The sequence below is a fragment of the Ranitomeya variabilis genome, chromosome 6 (assembly GCF_051348905.1).
Source record: "Ranitomeya variabilis isolate aRanVar5 chromosome 6, aRanVar5.hap1, whole genome shotgun sequence".
NCBI lineage: Eukaryota > Metazoa > Chordata > Amphibia > Anura > Dendrobatidae > Ranitomeya > Ranitomeya variabilis.
The window spans coordinates 21,120,233-21,144,609 of record NC_135237.1 but is presented as its reverse complement, the minus strand read 5'-3'; the positions used below and the strand labels follow the sequence as shown (position 1 = coordinate 21,144,609).

General features: G+C 44.6%; 1 pseudogene across 1 annotated transcript in view; it reads right to left on the bottom strand.

The window, feature by feature from the left end:
* LOC143781411 (protein-cysteine N-palmitoyltransferase HHAT-like protein) overlaps positions 1 to 24,377 on the bottom strand; it is a 61,559-nt pseudogene that overhangs the window by 22,962 nt on the left and 14,220 nt on the right. Inside the window, exons 2-5 of the transcript XR_013216699.1 lie at positions 16,327 to 16,536; positions 15,626 to 15,797; positions 15,067 to 15,211; positions 14,653 to 14,688 (exon numbers count right to left, since the gene is read on the bottom strand). The product of XR_013216699.1 is annotated as a protein-cysteine N-palmitoyltransferase HHAT-like protein (transcript). The remainder of the gene's footprint in view (positions 1 to 14,652; positions 14,689 to 15,066; positions 15,212 to 15,625; positions 15,798 to 16,326; positions 16,537 to 24,377) is intronic.

Genomic DNA, 24,377 nt, shown 5'->3' with positions numbered 1-24,377 from the left:
GCGACACACTGTGCGCTCCGCACGGACTTCACACCGCAGGGTGGTTGGCGCAATCGGGGCCCTCATGCGGTGTTCCATGCCCGTGGCCTCCTCCCAGGGTAACAGGCGTTGGAGTCTATGGGTCCCGGGGAGAGGGGGTGCCGCAACGGGGCCTACTAGTAAGCCCTCGGCCGGTGGGACGGGGTCAGCGGACTCACCAGCCGATGCAGGGGCCTCCTCCGCGGCAGATTCCTCCGGTGGTGTCGACGAGGATCCCAGCGGCTGCTCCGGTGACGGTGCAGGATCCAGCGCCTGAGGACCTTCTTCCGGCGCTGCCTGGTGCGGAGCCTGGGCCTTCATGCTCAGTTGGAGGAGTTGGTCGATCAGGCTCTCCATCTCGACCCGCAGAAATTCAGTGCTGTCCACGGAGAACGGGCTGCTATGCTCATCCGGGTAGTTGGGGGAGATTTCCACTTCAACCCCACTGTCGGGTTCAGAGCTGCTGGCCATGGCGTCCTCCACGTGGGTCGCTTCCTGGTCTCTTTCCCGCTCTCTCCTTCGTGGGCGGTGTCGTTTTCTCGGTCTCCGCCCTCCATTGAGGATTAGGAGGCGGATCTCTGCTGCTGACGGGCACGTCCTCACAGTGCAGAAATATTTAGACTGGGCGGCCATTGTTTTTCGCGCTTTTCAGCTTGCCTACGCCCACTCCACGCCCCTCTTCTCTTCCCGCGCTCTCCTCAGCGCTGCAATGGCGGCGGATTTTGGCGGCAAGTGGCGCAGCACAGTCCTTGCAATAAAGTACAGTTCAAGCACAATAAATCACAGTTCCAAGGCACACATGACCTGATTCTTCAGGCTTAAGTAGATCCTGTTCGTGACGCCAAGTTTGTAGCGCCCCCACCGCCGCAGGGCCGAGGGGTACCCGGTACCGGGCCTGTGAGTCTCTGCTCTGGGGTTGTCACGGTGGCTAGGCCCCGGTCCGTGACCCTGCCGCTGGGGCGCACAGGGAATAGGTAGAGTGTGGATGATGGTAGTGACGCTGTAGTGGTGCAGTGCAGGAAAATAACGAGGACACCAGGTTGCAGTCTCTTTACCTCTTTACTGAAGATCTCTGGGTCCTCAGTCCAGAATACGGTTCACCAGGCTGCGCAAGTCCGGCCGGTCCAATGGCACCTCCAGAGTTCTCTTCACAGGTGGAAATCTGTGCCTTCCTTCTAGAGCTATGTGTTGTGGTCCTTCCCTGCTGTGCTTATGGAAAGTCCCCACAACTGTTGTGTCTGTTTCTTAAGTTCCCTCACAACTCGATTAGATGATGTTCTGCTAATCCTCCGTCCCTCCCTGATGTTCTGGTTGGAACGGCACCCGTTTGACGGGTAGGCTCGGAGCTCTTCCGGGACCCTAGAGTCGCCCCTCTCCACAAGTTGCCCCCCAAGACTGCATAGGTGATTTAGGTGAGACAGCCCGCCTTAGACTGACTGTCCTGCCGCTGTTTGGAGTATTGCTTGAAGCTGAATGTTATGATACTCCCTCGGCGTTCCGGCCACCGGTTGTGCGCCTCAGTAGGATGTTGCCTCGGTCTTACAGCACGACTCCTACTGGTATCCTCCTATCGCTTTGATCTCGTTTCTCACTCAGCACAATCTATCTCGCTTCTGATCCTTCCTTGGGCACCGCTGCTACCCGGAGCCGGCACGGTCCCGTTACGTTCGTTCAAGTTGCCAAGCCTCTGTCAGGATCCCACCCCTGACAGAGACCCTACTGTATCTTCCCCTACAACACCCTCTGCCGCCAGGTGTTGTCTGGTCCAACCCAGTCAGCTTTCTCTCCTAACTTCCTGCCTGACCCCCAGTTTACCCACAATGGTGGGGAGTGGCCTAGTGAATAGAACCCTTAGCTCCCCCCGGAGGCCCGACTGTGAAATGTATTGGTGTCTGTGATACCTGGTCAGATGAACTCCTTCAGTGCCATCAGACGTACCATAGCTCCCCTTAGTGGCGGAGCCATAGTACTGCATCGACCAGGACTCTGGGGCGCTGCACTTGAACAATGTACCGCACATATACATAATCCTTCTATAACCTGTAATGGAGATTCTTATGTTTTCTTTTCTCATTTTTTTCTGGGATAAATGAGAATTTATTATTATTACATATTGGAGCTGATGTATATTATTATTGCGTTTTTTTTTCTTTTGAAGAATAAGGGGTTATGTGCATGTAATGTGTGATGCCGCCATAGAGCACAGAACAAGGACCTTATTTTTGTTTTATATGCCCCCCTCCCTGTTCTCATTCCTCCACAGTATATTACATGAGTAAGTCTGTGTTTATTTAGAGGGTCTATAGTCCGCATGTATCTGCATGTGCAGCACTAGTTAAAAGTTTGGACACCCCCGTTCCTGTGATGCTTTTCCTTGTTCTTATTGGAATGTGCACATTGTAGATTCAGACTGAAAGCGGCAAATCAGGAAGGAAGGAACAGATATGAGAACAAGGAGTAAAGAAACATATGCGACAAGCCAGACTATGTGTTAATCTTCAGAGTACACCTCCTATTACTTTGATGGCGGCTTTATGTCATCTTTGGCCTCTCTCCGCAGCTTCATCAGGTCGTCACCTGGAAAGGCGCCAGTAGTCGTGAAGGAGTTCCCAGCACAGGACAAGTAGAAACCATCCGATCATCTTTTCTGCGTCTTACAAAGACATTACGGTTGATACAAAACATCTCAAACGTTGACTCATCAGAGCACAGAACAGATTCCACTGATCTGATGTCCAGTCCTCGGTCTATACAAGCCTCCTCCTGTTTGTGGTCCTCAGTAATGGCTTCTTTGCAGCAATTTGACCATGAAGGACACTTCTTGTAGTCTTCTCTAGACACTTGATGTTGAGATATGTTTTGTACTTGATGTCTGTGCGTTAGTTTTGAGGGCAGTTATCTGCGGTGCTGTCAATTTACAGTTTCTGAAGCTGGAATCTCTGATGAACTTATCCTCTGCAGCAGAGGTATTTCTAGATCTTTCCTTCATGGAACAGGATGACAGACAGTTTCATCACAGTGACTGATCATTTTCATGACTGCACATAAGGATAATTTTAAGGTTGTAGCAATTTTCCGAAATGTCTAATGTCTTACAGTAATGATGGACGGTCACTTTTCTGTGCTTGCTTGAGTGGTTCTCACCGTATTCTGCCTTAGGACAGTTGTAGTATAGAGCTCAGCACGGTATAGCTCTGTGCACCAACACTGCCTCTGCAAAACGCACATGATGCTTGCAAACACTTTCTGAAGACTGGTGATTCCACAAATGAAGTCTTGATGAGGCGACATGTCCATTGGCTGCTGAAGGACATATATACCAGGAGTGAACCCAGGATGGAAGAACAGGATGGGGGACAAATATACAAGGATGGGAGTCATATATACCAGGATGGGGGACATATATACCAGGATGGGGACATATATACCAGGATGGGAGACATATATACCAGGATGGCAGACAGATATACCAGGATGGGGGACATATATACCAGGATGGGAGTCATATATACCAGGATGGGGAGCATATATACCAGGATGGGGGACATATACCAGAATAGGAGACAGATATACCAGGATGGGAGACAGATATACCAGGATGGGAGTCATATATACCAGGATAGGGGACATATATACCAGGATGGGAGTCATATATACCAGGATAGGGGACATATACCAGGATGGGGGACATATATACCAGGATTGGAGACATATATACCAGGATGGGGGATATATACCAGGATGGGGGACATATATACCAGGATGGGAGTCATATATACCAGAATAGGAGACATATATACCAGGATGGGGGATATATACCAGGATGGGAGTCATATATACCAGGATTGGAGACATATATACCAGGATGGGGGATATATACCAGGATGGGGGACATATATACCAGGATGGGGGACATACCAGGATGGCAGACAGATATACCAGGATGGGAGACAGATATACCAGGATGGGAGTCATATATACCAGGATAGGGGACATATATACCAGGATGGTAGTCATATATACCAGGATTGGAGACATATATACCAGGATGGGGGATATATACCAGGATGGGGGACATATATACCAGGATGGGAGACAGATATACCAGGATGGGAGTCATATATACCAGGATAGGGGACAAATATACAAGGATGGGAGTCATATATACCAGGATGGGGACATATATACCAGGATGTGGGACATATATACCAGGATGGGAGTCATATATACCAGGATGGGGACATATATACCAGGATGAGGGACATACCAGGATGGCAGACAGATATACCAGGATGGGAGACAGATATACCAGAATAGGAGACATATATACCAGGATAGGGGACATATATACCAGGATGGCAGACAGATATACCAGGATGGGGGACATATATACCAGGATGGGGGACATATATACCAGGATGGGGGACAGATTTGCCACGGCAGGGGAAAGATATCAGATTATGGGACATACTGTATATACCAGGAAGGATCTCCGGATGGGAGACAAATATACCAGGATTGGAGACATATATACCAGGATGGGAGACAGATATACCAGGATGGGAGACAGATATACCAGGATGGGAGACAGATATACCAGGATGGGAGACAGATATACCAGAATAGGAGACATATATACCAGGATAGGGGACATATATACCAGGATGAGTGACAGATATGCCACGACGGGGGAAAGATATCAGAATATGGGACATACTGTATATACCAGGATGAGGCACATATTCACCATGGTGGGGGACATATATACGAGGATGGGGACATATATACCATATTGGGGGGCATATATACCAGGAGGGGAGACATATATACGAGGATGAGAGGCATATATACCAGGATGGGGGACAAATATAATAGGACTAGATTGTGGCCCGATTCTAACGCATCGGGTATTCTAGAATATGCATGTCCCCGTAGTATATGGACAATGATGATTCCAGAATTCGCGGCAGACTGTGCCCGTCGCTGATTGGTCGAGGCAACCTATATGACATCATCGTCACCATGGCAACCATTATGACATCTACGTCGATACTGTGCCCGTCGCTGATTGGCGGGATTTCCATTATGACATCATCGTCGCCATGCTGTGCCCGTCGCTGATTGGTCGAGGCCTGGCGGCCTCGACCAATCAGAGACACAGGATTTCCAGGACAGACAGACGGAAAAACCCTTAGACAATCTAATATATAAAGCTGAATGTGTGTGTGTGTGTATGTATGTATGTATGTATGTATGTCCGGGATTGGCATCTGAACCGTAGCAGCTACAGCCACAAAATTTTGCACAGTCACACGTCTGGACCCCGAGAGCGTCATAGGCTATGTTGTGAGGTGAAATTTTAACCCCGCGCTTTCCAATTCACCAAACAATTTTGCCCCTATCTACATAATGGGGAAAAAGTGAAAGGAAAAGTGTTGGAGGCGTCGCAGCTACAGGCACAAAATTTTGCACAGTCACACGTCTGGACCCTGAGAGCGTCAAAGCTATATTGTGAGGTGAAATTTTAACCCCGCGCTTTCCAATTCACCAAACAATTTTGCCCCTATCTACATAATGGGGAAAAAATGAAAGGAAAAGTGTTGGAGGCAAATTAACAGCTGCCAGATGTGAACAAGGGGGACTTAAAGAATGACAGCGATGGCACCAAAGAGTATATACTGTACAGTTGCTAAGGTGGGGCCCCAACATGGGATAATCACACCACCACGGGGATATGAACACACACACAAAATGCGCCACACACTACCACGTGCTCGAACACATATACCACCCTCAGTGCACATTTCACCACACATACACCAACCTCGCCACATAAAAGTAGAAACACAAAAGTCGCCGCTCAAAACTCGCCACGCGCAAAACTCTCCACATGCAAAACTCGCCACACGTGCAAAACTCGCCACACGCAAAACTTGCACACGCAGAAAAATTGCCACACGCAGAAAAATTGCCACATGCACAAAAGTTGCAACACATGCAAAAGTTGCCTCACACAAAACTTGCACATACTCAAAAGGCACCACACATAAAACTCGCCACGCGCAAAACTCGCCATGCGCAAAACTTGCTGCACACAACTTGCTACACTAACCTGTCACATGCAACTCGACACACAAAAAGTTGCTACACGCATGTCGCCACACAAAACTCATCTCACAAAAGTCCCTACATGCATGTCGCCACACGCAACTCAACACACACAACTTGACACACGAAACTCGCCCTAAAACACACACAAGTCTGGTATCCTTCAAAAATAAAAATCTGATTAATAAGCAGACAAACTACAAGAGCAACAAATGTACCATATAGGAATCCGGCAGCTGTCAGTCACATGACCAGTCTATTATGTGTATGTGTGAGCTAATATATACTGCCAGGGGGTGGGCTTACTGTTGGCTGGGGATTTATCAGGCTGCCATTTTAGCTTACAAATACTGAGGTAAAAATACTGACCAAATAACGTGTGAACGAGGGCTAATACAGGAGGAGATGACATACAGCTATATACTATATACAGGAGATGACACACAGGTATATACTATTTACAGGGGAGATGACACACAGGTATATACTATATACAGGAGGAGATGACACACAGATATATACTATATACAGGAGAGATGACACACAGGTATATACTATATAGAGGAGGAGATGACATACAGGTACATACTACATACAGGAGGAGATGACATACAGGTATATACTATATACAGGAGGAGATGACACACAGGTATATACTATATACAGGAGCAGATTACCTACAGGTATATAGTATATACAGGAGGAGATGACACAGGTATATGCTATGTATAGGAGGAGATGACATACAGGTATATACTATATACAGGAGATGACACACAGATATATACTATATATAGGTGAGATGACACACAGGTATATACTATATACAGGAGATTACATACAGGTATATCTAATATATAAAGCTGAATGTGTGTATGTATGTATGTGTGTATGTCCGGGATTGGCATCTGTACCGTCGCAGCTACAGCCACAAAATTTTGCACAGTCACACGTCTGGACCCCGAGAGCGTCATAGGCTATGTTGTGAGGTGAAATTTTAACCCCGCGCGTTCCAATTCACCAAACAATTTTGCTCCTATCTACATAATGGGGAAAAAGTGAAGGGAAAAGTGTTGGAGGAAAATTGACAGCTGCCAGATGTGAACAATGAGGACTTAAAGAATGAGAGCGATGGCGACAAAGAGTATATACCGTACAGTTGCTAAGGTGGGGCCCCGACATGGGATACTCACCACACACGGGGATATGAACACAAACACAAAATGCGCCACACACTACCACGTGCTTGAACACATATACCACCCTCAGCACACATTTCACCACACACACACACCAACCTCGCCACATAAAAGTCGAAACACAAAAGTCACCACTCAAAACTCGCTACATGCAAAACTCGCCATATGCAAAACTAGGCTCACGCAAAACTCGCCACACGTGCAAAACTCACCTCATGGAAAACTCACCTCATGCAAAACTTGCACACACAGAAAAATTGCCACATGTACAAAAGTTGCACCACATGCAAAAGTTGCCTCACACAAAACTTGCACATACTCAAAATGCACCACACATAAAACTCGCCACGCGCAAAACTCGCCATGCACAAATCTTGCTGCACACAACTTGCTACACTAACCTGTCACATGCAACTCAACACACAAAATGTTGCTACACGCATGTCGCCACACAAAACTCATCTCACAAAAGTCGCTACATGCATGTCGCCACACGCAACTCAACACACACAACTTGACACATAAAACTCGCCCTAAAACACACACAAGTCTGGTATTGTCCTTCAAAAATAAAAATCTGATTAATAAGCAAACTACAAGAGCAACAAATGTACCATATAGGAAATACGGCAGCTGTCAGTCACATGACCTGTCTATTATGTGTATGTGTGAGCTAATATATACTGCCAGGGGGGAGGGCTTCCTGTTGGCTGGGGATTTATCAGGCTGCCAATAGCAACCAATCACAGCTCAGCTTCTATTTTGCTACAGTTAATTAACCTGAGCTCTGATTGGTTAATATAGGCAACAAAGACATTCTCAGTATAACAAAGCTAATATATGTTGTGAAATGCTTCTATTTGCTTAGTTTTTGCCTTTTAATAATTACATTTCTATCTATTTGTTTTGTGGTTTTTGTGTGCAGAATAAATTTTTGTTAACACATTCTATTTTGCTAACAGCAGTCATTAACCCGGGCGAAGCCGGGTAGTACAGCTAGTTATATATATAGATGGGGAAATACATAATAGGATGGGAGACATATATACCAGGATGGGGGACATATATACCACGATGGGGGACATTAGTACAGAATGGTAAGCATTACAAAATAATGGGGGGCATCACTAAGGCCGGCGTCACACTTGGCGTAAGACAATACGGTCCGTTTTTTACGGCCGTAATACGGAGAAATGTTTCCAAAATATTGATCCGTAGGCAGGGTGTGTCAGCGTATTTTGCGCATGGCATCCTCCGTATGGCATCCGTATGGCATCCGTACTGCGATATTTTCTCGCAGGCTTGCAAAACCGACATCTAATGGATTTATGTGCTCAAATGTTCGGTAAAACATAGATACAGTATATATATATATATATATATATATATATATATATATATACTGTATATATATATGTCATTGAGACACACATATATATATTCTGTATTTATATTTAATTCAGCGCGATATCTGTGAAAAGCCGGTAATTCAATTGCCGGCTTTTCATTTCTCCTTCCCAAACCCGACATGATATGAGACATGGTTACATACAGTAAACCATCTCATATCCCCCTTTTTTGTGCATATTCCACACTACTAATGTTAGTAGTGTGTATGTGCAAAATTTGGGCACTGTAGCTTGTAAAATAAAGGGTTAAATGGCGGAAAAAATTGGCATGGGCTCCCGCGCAATTTTCTCCGCCAGAGTGGTAAAGCCAGTGACTGAGGGCAGATATTAATAGCCAGGAGAGGGTCCATGGTTATTGCCCCCCCCCCCCGTGGCTAAAAACATCTGCCCCCAGCCACCCCAGAAGAGGCTCATCTGGAAGATGCGCCTATTCTGGCACTTGGCCACTCTCTTCCCACTCCCGTGTAGCGGTGGGATATGGGGTAATGAAGGGTTAATGCCACCTTGCTATTGTAAGGTGACATTAAGCCAGATTAATAATGGAGAGGCGTCAATTATGTCACCTATCCATTATTAATCCATTTGTCTGAAAGGGTTAAAAAACACACACACACACATTATTAAAAATTATTTTAATGAAATAAACACACAGGTTGTTTTAATATTTTATTGCTCTCTCAATCCAGCTGCAGACCCTCGCTTGGCAAAATAATAAACCCACAATATACATACCCTCTGATGAACCGTCACGTCCCACGAGGTAATCCATCTGAAGGGGTTAAAATATTTTACAAGCAGGAGCCCTGCTAATGCAGCTGTGTTCGTGCTTGTAAGCCCCGGCGAATGAAGGAAATGTAGGTCAATGACCTATAGTTACCTTCAGTCGCGGTGAGGCGCCCCCTGCTGGATGTCCTCATGAACTGCAGCCTGGGAACTTTTTCCCACGCTCGAGCTCATATGAGGACAACCAGCAGAGGGCGCCTCACCGCGACTGAAGGTAACTATAGGTCATTGACCTACATTTCCTTCATTCGCCGGGGCTTACAAGCACGAGCACAGCTGCATTAGCAGGGCTCCTGCTTGTAAAATGATTTAACCCCTTCAGATGGATTACCTCGTGGGACGTGACGGTTCATCAGAGGGTATGTATATTGTGGGTTTATTATTTTGCCAAGCGAGGGTCTGCAGCTGGATTGAGAGAGCAATAAAATATTAAAACAACCTGTGTGTTTATTTCATTAAAATAATTTTTAATAATGTGTGTGTTTTTTAACTCTTTCAGACAATTGGATTAATAATGGATAGGTGACATAATTGACGCCTCTCCATTATTAATCTGGCTTAATGTCATCTTACAATAGCAAGGTGGCATTAACCCTTCATTACCCCATATCCCACCGCTACACGGGAGTGGAAAGAGAGTGGCCAAGTGCCAGAATAGGCACATCTTCCAGATGTGCCTTCTCTGGGGTGGCTGGGGGCAGATGTTTGTAGCCAGGGGGGGCCAATAACCATGGACCCTCTCCTGGCTATTAATATTTGCCCTCAGTCACTGGCTTTACCGCTCTGGCGGAGAAAATTGCGCGGGAGCCCATGCCAATTTTTTCCGCCATTTAACCCTTTATTTTACAAGCTACAGCGCCCAAATTTTGCACATACACACTACTAACATTAGGGGATATGAGATGGTTTACTGTATGTAAACCATGTCTCATTTCATGTCGGGTTTGTGAAGGAGAAATGAAAAGCCGGCAATTGAATTACCGCCCGGCTTTTCACTAACACCGCTGCGTATTTCTCGCAAGTCACACTGCTGGTCCATGTGGAATCCGTATTTTTCACGCCCCCATAGACTTTCATTGGTGTTTTTTTGCGCAATACGCTGACAAACGCAGCATGCTGCGATTTTGTACGGCCGTAGAAAGCCGTATATTACTGAACCGTAATATACGGCTGATAGGAGCAGCCCCATTGAGAATAATTGTGCCATTTGTTTGGCGAGTTTTACGGACGTATTTTCTGCGCTCTTACGTCCGTAAAACTTGCTAGTGTGACGCAGGCCTTATGCCTTCATAGGATTTAGAACAGTGCAAGGGCCCATAAATTTAGCTAACATGTGGAGGATGAACAGGTCCAATTTTAGCACTAGGGCCCATAGGATTCTAGTTATGCCACTGGGTCTGGATTTAGAGGACCCGGGCTTAGATTTATATTGAAAAGGTATGGATTACATTAGGGACTATGTATTAGTTCGTATGTATGTACTACGGGAGTCTGGTCTGGGGTCTGTATATGTTTATGGGTCTGTGTTAATTTTGCAGTGGGGATATATGCACTACTAAACTAATTGCCATCGTTTGGGGTGTGTCCTATATAAATAGGAGGGGCATAGAGTATGGTTGGGGTGTGTCTTATATAAAGAGGAGGGGCGTAGAGTACAGCTGGGGTGTGACCTATATAAATAGGAGGGGCATAGAGTACAGTTGGGGTGTGTCCTATATAAATAGGAGGGGCATAGAGTATGGTTGGGGTGTGTCTTATATAAATAGGAGGGGCATAGAATACGGTTGGGGTGTGTCCTATATAAATAGGAGGGGCATAGAGTACGGTTGGGGTGTGTCTTATATAAAGAGGAGGGGCGTAGAGTACAGCTGGGGTGTGACCTATATAAATAGGAGGGGCATAGAGTACAGTTGGGGTGTGTCCTATATAAATAGGAGGGGCATAGAGTACGGTTGGGGTGTGTCTTATATAAATAGGAGGGGCATAGAATACGGTTGGGGTGTGTCCTATATAAATAGGAGGGGCATAGAGTACAGTTGGGGTGTGTCCTATATAAATAGGAGGGGCATAGAGTACAGTTGGGGTGTGTCCTATATAAATAGGAGGGGCATAGAGTACAGTTGGGGTGTGTCCTATATAAATAGGAGGGGCATAGAGTACAGTTGGGGTGTGTCTTATATAAATAGGAGGGGCATAGAGTACGGTTGGGAGTGTCCTATATAAATAGGAGGGGCATAAAGTACGGTTGGGGTATGTCCTATATAAATAGGAGGGGCAGAGAGTACAGTTGGGGTGTGTCCTATATAAATAGGAGGGGCATAGAGTACAGTTGGGGTGTGTCCTATATAAATAGGAGGGGCATAGAGTACAGTTGGGGTGTGTCCTATATAAATAGGAGGGGCATAGAGTACAGTTGGGGTGTATCCTATATAAATAGGAGGGGCATAGAGTACAGTTGGGGTGTGTCCTATATAAATAGGAGGGGCATAGAGTACAGTTGGGTGTGTCCTATATAAATAGGAGGGGCATAGAGTACAGTTGGGGTGTGTCCTATATAAATAGGAGGGGCATAGAGTACAGTTGGGGTGTGTCCTAAATAAATAGGAGGGGCATAGAGTACAGTTGGGGTGTGTCCTATATAAATAGGAGGGGCATAGAGTACAGTTGAGATGTGTCCTATATAAATAGGAGGGGTATACAGTATATTTGGGTGTGTCCTATATAAATAGGAGGGGCATAGAGTACAGTTGGGATGTGTCCTATATAAATAGGAGGGGCATAGAGTGCTGTTGGGTATGTCCTATATAAATAGGAGGGGCATAGAGTACAGTTGAGATGTGTCCTATATAAATAGGAGGGGTATACAGTATATTTGGGTGTGTCCTATATAAATAGGAGGGGCATAGAGTACAGTTGGGTGTGTCCTATATAAATAGGAGGAGCATAGAGTACAGTTGGGATGTGTCCTATATAAATAGGAGGGGCATAGAGTACAGTTGGGGTGTGTCCTATATAAATAGGAGGGGCATAGAGTACTGTTGGGTATGTCCTATATAAATAGGAGGGGCATAGAGTACAGTTGGGGTGTGTCCTATATAAATAGAAGGGGTATAAAGTACAGTTGGGGTATGTCCTATATAAATAGGAGGGGCATAGAGTACGGTTGGGGCGTGTCCTATATAAATAGGAGGGGCATAGAGTACGGTTGGGGCGTGTCCTATATAAATAGGAGGGGCATAGAGTACAGTTGCGGTGTGTCCTGTATAAATAGGAGGGGCATAGAGTACAGTTGCGGTGTGTCCTGTATAAATAGGAGGGGCATGGAGCATGTTTGGGGCGTGTCCTATATAAATAGGAGGGGCATAGAGTACAGTTCGGTGTGTCCTATATAAATAGGAGGGGCATGGAGCATGTTTGGGGCATGTCCTATATAAATAGGAGGGGCATAAAGTACAGTTGGGGTGTGTCCTTTATAAATAGAAGGGGCATAGAGTACAGTTGGGGTGTGTCCTATATAAATAGGAGGGGCATAGAGTATGGTTGGGGCGTGTCCTATATAAATAGGAGGGGCATAGAGTACAGTTGGGGCGTGTCCTATATAAATAGGAGGGGCATAGAGTACAGTTGGGGTGTGTCCTGTATAAATAGGAGGGGCATGGAGCATGTTTGGGGTGTGTCCTAATAAATAGGAGGTGCATAGAGTACAGTTGGGGTGTGTCCTGTATAAATAGGAGGGGCATGGAGCATGTTTGGGGTGTGTCCTAATAAATAGGTGCATAGAGTACAGTTGGGGTGTGTCCTTTATAAATAGAAGGGGCATAGAGTACAGTTGGGGTATGTCCTATATAAATAGGAGGGGCATAGAGTACAGTTGGGGTGTGTCCTATATAAATAGGAGGGGCATAGAGTACAGTTGGGGTGTGTCCTATATAAATAGGAGGGGCATACAATACAGTTGGGGTGTGTCCTATATAAATAGGAGGGGCATACAGTACAGTTCGGTGTGTCCTATATAAATAGGAGGGGCATAGAGTACAGATGGGGCGTGTCCTTTATAAATAGGAGGGGCATAGAGTACAGTTGGGGTGTGTCCTAAATAAATAGGAGGGGCATAGAGTACAGTTGGGGTGTGTCCTGTATAAATAGGAGGGGCATGGAGCATGTTTGGGGTGTGTCCTATATAAATAGGAGGGCATACAGTACAGTTCAGTGTGTCCTATATAAATAGGAGGGGCATACAGTACAATTGGGGCATGTCCTGTATAAATAGGAGGGGCATAGAGTACAGTTGGGGTGTGTCCTTTATAAATAGGAGGGGCATACAGTACAGTTGGGTGTGTCCTATATAAATAGGAGGTGCATAGAGTACAGTTGGGGTGTGTCCTATATAAATAGGAGGGGCATACAGTACAGTTGGGTGTGTCCTATATAAATAGGAGGGGCATAGAGTACAGTTGGGGTGTGTCCTTTATAAATAGGAGGGGCATACAGTACAGTTGGGTGTGTCCTATATAAATAGGAGGGGCATAGAGTACAGTTGGGGTGTGTCCTTTATAAATAGGAGGGGCATACAGTACAGTTGGGTGTGTCCTATATAAATAGGAGGGGCATAGAGTACAGTTGGGGTGTGTCCTTTATAAATAGGAGGGGCATACAGTACAGTTGGGTGTGTCCTATATAAATAGGAGGTGCATAGAGTACAGTTGGGGTGTGTCCTATATAAATAGGAGGGGCATAGAGTACAGTTGGGGTGTGTCCTATATAAATAGGAGGGGCATACAGTACAGTTGGGTGTGTCCTATATAAATAGGAGGGGCATAGAGTACAGTTGGGGTGTGTCCTTTATAAATAGGAGGGGCATACAGTACAGTTGGGTGTGTCCTATATAAATAGGAGGTGCATAGAGTACAGTTGGGGTGTGTCCTATATAAATAGGAGGGGCATACAGTACAGTTCGGTGTGTCCTATATAAATAGGAGGGGCATAGAGTACAGATGGGGCGTGTCATTTATAAATAGGAGGGGCATGGAGTAAGACATTTTGCAGTACTTAGTACTACACTTCCCAGAATCTGTGTGATGTTTTTGGGCAGACATAGACAGCTATGAGGATGGCTGACACCGGCTGATACTCACTTGCAAAGCCAGTCATTAATTCCTCTGTCAAAATGCCTGAAACAAAGGAAAACCAAAGAAATGAAATGAATGAACTCGGCAGATATTTATAGGTTATTACTTATTTTTTGTCATCACTTTGTCAACATCATGTATTAAATATCTCCTACCGTTTTGTGTATACAGCTCCTGTGCAGACCTATGCGCCTCCATGTTTGTAGACTAAAACTTACAGTCTGTAGATTATCCATAGGAGAAGGAATCATGCACTATGGCTTAAAAGCTATGTGTATATATGATCAGACTACACAGGATTTGTTTGTAGTCTGTTACCATGGAGATATACAGGTCTGCATAGGAACTGTGTACACAAACCATTTAAATCAACAATATGTTACAATGAGGATAAATAGTGTTAATTAGGCGCTGACTTACGTTTCAGCGAAGACATATAGCATGGTGATACACTTGGGGGGCTGCGGTGGGTCGAGGTGGTCCAGTCTGGAGATGGTGTTTATAACGCCAAACATCACGGCTGCCTTCACCCAATCGTAGACCAAGTTGGAGTACGCCAGTCCGGCTGCCGGGAAGATCGGACGCGGAGTTATAGAATGTCACCTTTATCGCTGTTTACAAGATCTCTGCTTGCTGACAATGAATGGAAACTTCTCGTGCGCACATATCTGGTGGCTCAGGGTGGGGAGCGAGTCAGTCTTAGTGCTTGTAAGTAAGTTTCTTAAACTTTTCTTAAGATTAGGAAAGTTTTGACTTTTTCCTGGCTCAAATCTACAGGGATCTGCAGCGATAAAAAGATTCAGGATTAACGGTGAGAAGAGCGGCCATCAGTCACCAGAGTTTACATCCACAGAGATGGATTTCACCTTTTCCTGAATCCGGGGAGATCTGGTGATCGGCCGCTCGGGATACTTGTATACTAATGTGTTACAATGAGCATTGATACAAAAAATCCTGAAAAAAAAAGAAGTTGCCTCACCCAGGGACCAATCTGAAAGTTTCTTCACCATCCTTAGGTCTGACGGTATGGAGAGAATGTAGAGGAAGTGGAAGAAGACGTCCACGAGGAGGATGATCAGCACGTGGACCACGGCCTGCACGCGGATGCTCCTCATCTCGTCGTCCTTACGGGCCGTGCTCTTGCTGCTCACCTGCAATGGCAGAAAGTACAGATCATAAATTCCGGATTATTGGATGCCGGATTAGAGGAATTTCAGTGTATGTGAAGCATCTCTGAATTATATAGTGACCAGAATTGATCAGGATGCGTCATTCCAGGAAATCGAATAAAAAAAAAATTCAGCACCTGCCCCTTTAAAAGTCCCACTTCTTAAAGGGGAAGTCAAGTGAAATTACTGGCGAGCTCGGAATGATAGACAGCGCCTGGATATTTGTTTGCAGCCCAACCACATAAGGCAAAAACACAAATTAAAATTCTATTTATAGGGAAGGGAAAAAGTATTTGCCCCCGTAATATGGTGCAGTCGTCGTCTTAAACAGACGGGTATTAGGGGAGGCGATTTAATATGGAGCCTGTTGGCTTTGGACCCCCTCTCTAATGCCAAGTGTGTTTTATCCCCTTTAAGAGTCAAAACTGGAAAAAATTCAAAAGGGGGCAAATACTTTTGCATGACCCTGTACACATGTATATAGTGTTTTTTATTTACCACCTCATCTCACCTGCTCACGAAATTTGTCAAAGGTCATAACTGGGCCGAAAAAGAAGAAAGGAAGGTAGAAGTTATACTTGAGGAGTTGGATGGGGGTGTAAAATCCCTCCTTCTTGTTGCAGGTCTCCAGGGCGAAGCTCATGCAGCGCAGGATGGAGAAGCCGCTGCCCCCAAAAAAGAGGATTTCTTGTAGAGTGAAGGTCCCGGAAACAAAGCCGTTCTGTAGAAAACAGAAAAGTGCAATTGGTCACCGACCGGAGACAGTCAGCAATGTTCTGCAATGAAAGGGCAATTACCATTACAATTACCTGCTAACACCACTAGGGGGCAGCTCCTATACAGGTCAATGTCTGCATACAGCGATATCACAGTGTCCCCTAGTGGTAGCAGCAGGACAAGACATTGGGCATTGCAAATAATTTACTCAACTGACTTCTAATACATTTTTTTAAAAAACATTAAACATTTTTTTATTTCTGCAGTTAAATGTAATTTAGATTTGTCTAAAACCAAGTCGATCAAAATTCTGTTCTGAAAAAAATAAAAAACATCTCAAATTATTTTATAGTGTGTGTAGCTCCATGATACAGAGCCCCAAATCCTCTGCTTACACGTAGAGGTAAATGATAAAAATAAAAGCCTACAGCCACCACTAGAGGGAGCTCACTGCAGACTGATCATACAGCCATGGCAGAAAGTGTTGGCACCCTTGAAATGTTCCAGAAAAAGTATTTCTCCCAGAAAATTATTTTAATTACACATGTTTTGTTATATACCTGTTAATTTCCTTTGTGTGTATTGGAGCAATAATAAACAAACATAGAAAAAAGGCAAATTGGACATAATTTCACAAAAAAAAATGGGCTGGACAAAATTGTTGGCACCTTTCAAAAGTTATGGATAAACAACTTTGTTTCCTGTTTGTGATGCTTGTTCACAGTAACCTGTGGCAAGTAACAGGTGAGGGCAAAATTAAAATCACACCTGAAACCAGATAAAATGGGGAGAAGTTAACTCAATCTTTGCATTGTGTGTCTGTGTGTGCCACAGTAAGCATGGAGAACAGAAAGAGAAGAGAACGGTCTGAGGACTTGAGAAGCAAAAGTGTTGAAAAAGATCAACAATCTGAAGGTTACAAGTTCATCTCCAAAGATCTTGATGTTCCTTTGTCCACTGTGTGCAACATAATCAAGAAGTTTACAACTCATGGCACTGCAGATAATCTCCCTAGACATGGACGACAGAGAAAAATTGATGAATGGTTGCAACGCAGGATAGTCTGGATGGTGGATAAGCCGCCCCCAATCAAGCTTCAAAGAAATTCAAGGTGTCCTGCAGGCTCAGGGTGCATCAGTGTCAGTGCAAACTATCTGCATGAAACGCTACGGCAGGAGACCCAGTAGGACCCCACTGCTGACACAGAGAAATAAAAAGGATAGACTGCAGTTTGCCAAAATGCATGTGAGTAAGGTAAAATCCTTCCGGGAAAGCGTCTTGTGAACAGATGAGACCAAGATAGAGCTTTTTGGTAAAGCACATCATTCTATTGTTTACCAAAAATGGAATGAGACCTAAAAAGAAAAGAACACAGTACCTACAGTGAAATATGGTGGAGGTCCACTGATGTTTTGTGGTTATTTTGCTGCCTCTTGCATAATGAAATCGGAAGATTACCAAAGGATTTTAGGTGACAATGTAGTGCTCAGTGTCAGAAAGCTGGGTTTGCGTCATAGGTTCCAGTAGAACAATGACCCCAAACATACGTCAAGAAGCCCCCAGAAAGGGATGGAAACAAAGCGGTAGAGAGTTCTGAAGTGGCAGCAATGAGTCCGGATCTATATCCCACTGATCCCCTGTGGAGAGATCTTACAATTGCTGTTGGGAGAAGACGACCTCACATATGAGAGACCGGAGCAGTTTACAAAAGAAGAGTCCAAAAATAAATAAACGCTCTAAGAAGAAAAACCGAACATTAGGTTATAGAAGGAGTCAGAGGAAAGGAGCTCAAAAGTAAAAAAACCCTCGATAACAATGGTCGGGCCGCGGCACTGCAGAAGACAGCGCCCACATTATAAAAACAATTACTCACGTGTATCCGTATATACAAAGATATATAACAACTATATTCACCTCCCAAAAAGACCACAGGGAACAGGTGTGTGCCAGAGAACATAAGAGAGCACAAATGGGAACTCTAAGATTATACAGAGGGCATCAGGTAGATGCTGATTAGGTAAAAGCCTCATCGCCAGTTATCTCAGACGCTTCATTGCAGTTGTTGCTGCTAAGGTCCGACCACTTATTGGGTTTAGGGGCAATCACTTTTCGGCCGGGGTCACACTTGCGAGTGTGACCTGAGAAACTCGTCCAAGTCTCTCACATCAATACCCGGCACTGCCGCCGGCACTCGGGACTGGAGTATGAGGCTGCATGTATTTCCAGCCCAAGTGCCAGCGGCAGTGCCGTGTATTGATGCGAGTGACTCACGCGAGTGTCTCGAGTCACACTCATAAGTATCAGGCCGGGATAACACATACGCGAGATACGGCCGAGTCTCGCAGGTGAAAACCCAGCTCTGGCCCCAACACTCCGGAGCGGAGCGTGCGGCCGCACAGCAACACATGGAGCTGCACGCTCTGCTCCCAAGTGCCAGCGCCAGAGGAGGGTTTTCACCTGCGAGACTCGGCCGTATCTCACGTATGTGTGATCCTGGCCTTACCCAGCCTTCCACACAGGGCCCTGTAGGTTTGGATTTCTTTTTCCCTTAATAATAAAGACTGTTGTGAATCCGCTTTTTGGGCTCCCCTGGTGGTTGCTGTTGGTACTGGTGACTTGTGTGTGCTTTTCTGTCTCAGTTCACCTGCTCCCATCAGTGTTCGGGAGTTTCCTATTTAGCCTTGCTCTCCAGTCATTTCCTTGCCGGTCATCATTGTAACCTGAGCCTTTCGGTTGCATGTTCCTGCTACTAGTCTGCTGATCAGCTAAGTGGACACTTAGTCCTTTTCGTTTTGTATTTTTGTCCAGTTTACAGTTTTGTCATTTTCTGTTGCTGGAAGCTCTTGTGGGCTGAAATTGCCACTCCTGTGTCATGAGTTGACACAGGAGTTTTAAAGTAATTTCAGGATGGTTATTTGAAAGGGTTTTCAGTTGACCGTGAAGTCCTCTTTGGTATCCTTCTGCTATCTAGTAAGTGGACCTCTCTTTGCTAAATCTACTTTCATACTGTGTATGTCTTTTCCTCTGAACTCACCGTTAATATATGTGGGGGGCTGCTATCATCTTTGGGGAATTTCTCTAGAGGTAAGCCAGGTCTGTTCCTTCCTCTACCAGGCGTAGTTAGTTCTCCGGCTGGCGCGTGGCATCTAGGAATTCGTAGGCATGCTCCCTGGCTACTATTAGTTGTGTGGTAGATTTAGCTCACGGTCAGCTCGAGGTTCCATCACCCGAGAGCTCGTTTGTTATTTTTATGTTTCTGACGTTCCCCTGCCATTGGGAACCATGACAGTATGACCGGCCACTGTTAAAGTTATTGGCAGAAGAAAGGAGAGAAAAAAGAAGTCTGTAGATTTTTTTTTTTTTCCTATGCTTGCTCCATAGTTGGATCAGTTGTATTTCAGCTCTAATTACAGCCTTTGCCTTTCTCTCCTTCTAATCCTTGAATGGCTCTGATCTCACCTGTTTAAAGATGGACCCTCAGAGTTTGGCTGCAGGTCTAAATAATCTGGCTACTAAGGTTCAAAATTTACAAACTTTTGTTATACATACTCCTATTTCTGAACCTAAAGTTCCTACACCAGAGGTGTTTTCCGGAGATAGATCTCGGTTTCTGAATTTCAAATATAATTGTAAATTATTCCTTTCTCTCAGACCTCATTCCTCTGGAGATCCTGTCCAGCAGGTTAAGATTGTAATCTCTTTGCTGCAAGGTGACCCTCAAAATTGGGCATTTTCATTGACACCAGGGGATCCTGCGTTGCTCAATGTGGATGCGTTTTTTCTGGCTTTAGGGTTGCTTTATGAGGAACCTAATTTGGAGATTCAAGCTGAAAAAGCTTTGATAGCCCTATCTCAAGGGCAAGATGAAGCTGAGATATACTGCCAAAAATTTCATCGGTCCTTATAGGATTTTGGAGATGCTTAACCCTGTGTCCTTTCGTTTGGACCTCCCGGCATCTTTCGCTATCCATAATGTGTTCCATCGGTCGTTGTTGCGGAGATATGAGGTACCGGTGGTTCCTTCTACTGAACCTCCTGCTCCTGTGCTGGTGGAGGGTGAATTGGAGTACGTTGTAGAGAAGATCTTGGACTCCCGTATTTCCAGACGTAGACTTCAGTATCTGGTTAAATGGAAGGGCTATGGTCAGGAAGATAATTCTTGGGTAACTGCCTCTGATGTTCATGCCTCGGATTTGGTTCGTGCCTTTCATAGGGCTCATCCAGATCGCCCTGGCGGTTCTTGTGAGGGTTCGGTGCCCCCTCCTTAAGGGGGGGGTACTGTTGTGAATCCGCTTTTTGGGCTCCCCTGGTGGTTGCTGTTGGTACTGGTGACTTGTGTGTGCTTTTCTGTCTCAGTTCACCTGCTCCCATCAGTGTTCGGGAGTTTCCTATTTAGCCTTGCTCTCCAGTCATTTCCTTGCTGGTCATCATTGTAACCTGAGCCTTTTGGTTGCATGTTCCTGCTACTAGTCTGCTGATCAGCTAAGTGGACACTTAGTCCTTTTCGTTTTGTATTTTTGTCCAGTTTACAGTTTTGTCATTTTCTGTTGCTGGAAGCTCTTGTGGGCTGAAATTGCCACTCCTGTGTCATGAGTTGACACAGGAGTTTTAAAGTAATTTCAGGATGGTTATTTGAAAGGGTTTTCAGTTGACCGTGAAGTCCTCTTTGGTATCCTTCTGCTATCTAGTAAGTGGACCTCTCTTTGCTAAATCTACTTTCATACTGTGTATGTCTTTTCCTCTGAACTCACCGTTAATATATGTGGGGGGCTGCTATCATCTTTGGGGAATTTCTCTAGAGGTAAGCCAGGTCTGTTCCTTCCTCTACCAGGCGTAGTTAGTTCTCCGGCTGGCGCGTGGCATCTAGGAATTCGTAGGCATGCTCCCTGGCTACTATTAGTTGTGTGGTAGATTTAGCTCACGATCAGCTCGAGGTTCCATCACCCGAGAGCTCGTTTGTTATTTTTATGTTTCTGACGTTCCCCTGCCATTGGGAACCATGACAAAAGACCTTCATTTATAAACTGCATTTTGTGATGACTTGTGTTATCTTTATCTAATATTTACATGGAATGGGGCAAACACTTTGTCACACAGCTGTATATAAAGTGTATATATACAGAAACCATATCGGTATGTATGTATATACAGTATATGTATATATATATATATATATATATATATATATATATATATATATATAAATATAAACACACACACATACGTAAAAAGAGGGGAAAATGCTCAAGTGGGTCATGATTCCACCAAAAACGGCTGCATATGAATCAGTAAACAAAAAAGACAGAGGGCCATAGGGGTTACAGGATATTACCTAAGCAAATAAGAATAGAAGAATAAATGCAGATGACCGGGCATAGCATGCTCAGATATACCCAAGTGTACAAACACTATGCAGAGGATACAGCACTATAGTAAAAATACACTGCATGAAAGAAAAGATATAGACAACACCAAACAGTCAAGTCAAGTAGGATGATTATGTGGTTGTCTAGGAGAGACAAGTATGGCGCCCACCCCGACGCGCGTTCCAATAAAGACCTTCATCAGGGCATGGTGTCATACTGGAGCCGGAGGCATTAAAAAGGTAAGTCAATAGGAGGAGACTGAGGTCAAGGAGACTTGTCCGTCGTCAGGAGGAACCTAGAAGTCAGTCGGCTCCAGCGTCATGTGATCCGGTGGTGCAGGTGACCCGACGTGCTCAACACATGAGATACAGAAGACGGCTCGACAGCCAGGACACAGGCGGTGCATGCGTGCAGGACCAGTCATGGTGAGAAGTGGAAACTTGATGCTGACTATGATTTGTACTCCAAGTATAATGTAAAGATGAGAGGAGGCGAGTATAGGAAAGGATGAAATAAGGTAGGAATGAGAAATGAGGGTGAACCTAATAAAAAATAGAATAAATAAGAGATGAAAATATGACACAGTGCAAAAGAAATAAAAGTGATGAAATGAGATCGGTGGAAACACTACGAGAAAAAAATCAATCATGTAAATGAGGGTGAGACATCACAAACCATTAATGGGAAGGGTAGATTAGGAAATAAAATATACCATCCCATATAATGGAGAGGGCCACAAAAATAGTGGAAGAAAACAGGTTATAAAATTATCTCTTAATTTGCAAGAGCATTGTAATAAAGATCGATAATTGATGTGTATCAGAATAAGCTGTCACAGAATAGACAGTAAAGAGACGATAATATAATAGCCGAGGGTAATAACGAGGACGGAATGTGAAATACAAAAAAGTAATAGCAAAGCCACAAAACAGAACTAAAATCCTCTGTGAAAATGTGAAATAAAAACATAAAAGACGTAAACATATAAATGCAAAATAGACCGAATAAAAGGGCATATACAAATATATGTATACTGCACATAGCATAAGCCAAGCAAGGCGCATGTAATGTGAACAAGCCAAAATTGATAATAGATGGTGATGAAAAATACAAAAAAGTACATACAGACGTAAACGGAAAATCTCCCGAATATAAAAACATTGCATGAAAATATAAAGTGTGTAAGAAATATACGGAATACAGAAATACGGCGAGTGATCCCAACAATCGCTCAACGTGTATAAAATAATGAAACAAATATTGTGTAGCAGAAGAAGAAACTGTAAGGAAGAGAAAAAACACATGATGTGCGCCCCCTAGTGGTGGCTGAATATAACTGGAATTTTATGAATATATAGGGGATTTCTGACCATGTATCAGTTGACTCCTTATAAACTTTTCTTTCACTATTTCCACAAGACTTTGTTACTGCAGTTCACTGACATGTTACTGGAAAACTTTCATTCTCACATGGGGCAAAATGTATGAGTATAGGCCCCAATTCAGGGGATATGGCGTTATACACCTGTGGATACTTGCTACAAGAAGAGGCTGAGTATCCTGCTATATGGGTTGTGGGGAGGATAGCGAGATCGGTATCTCATACAGCACCCACGGCTAATGGCAACACTGATAAACGGCTTCATGTGCTCCTACATGGAGCAGAAGTCACAATGTACTACCAATCCCAGCATAACATCATCCTTTAGCTGAATGTTACCATGTATAAAGTAATGCTAAATACAACTGCAGCACTCACATGTATACATCTCCCCCTAGTGGTAATACAACTGCAGTATTCACATGTATACAGCTCCCCCTAGTGGTACTACAACTGCAGCACTCACATGTATACAGCTCCCCCTCGTGGTAATACAACTGCAGTACTCACATGTATACAGCTCCCCCTAGTGGTAATACAACTGCAGTACTCACATGTATACAGCTCCCCCTAGTGGTAATACAACTGCAGTACTCACATGTATACAGCTCCCCCTAGTGGTAATACAACTGCAGTACTCACATGTATACAGCTCCCTCTAGTGGTGATACAACTGCAGCACTCACATGTATACAGCTCCCTCTAGTGGTGATACAACTGCAGTACTCACATATATACAGCTCCCCCTAGTGGTAATACAACTGCAGTACTCACATGTATACAGCTCCCCCTAGTGGTAATACAACTGCAGTACTCACATGTATACAGCTCCCCCTAGTGGTAATACAACTGCAGTACTCACATGTATACAGCTCCCCCTAGTGGTAATACAACTGCAGTACTCACATGTATACAGCTCCCTCTAGTGGTGATACAACTGCAGCACTCACATGTATACAGCTCCCTCTAGTGGTGATACAACTGCAGTACTCACATGTATACAGCTCCCCCTAGTGGTAATACAACTGCAGTACTCACATGTATACAGCTCCCCCTAGTGGTAATACAACTGCAGCACTCACATGTATACAGCTCCCC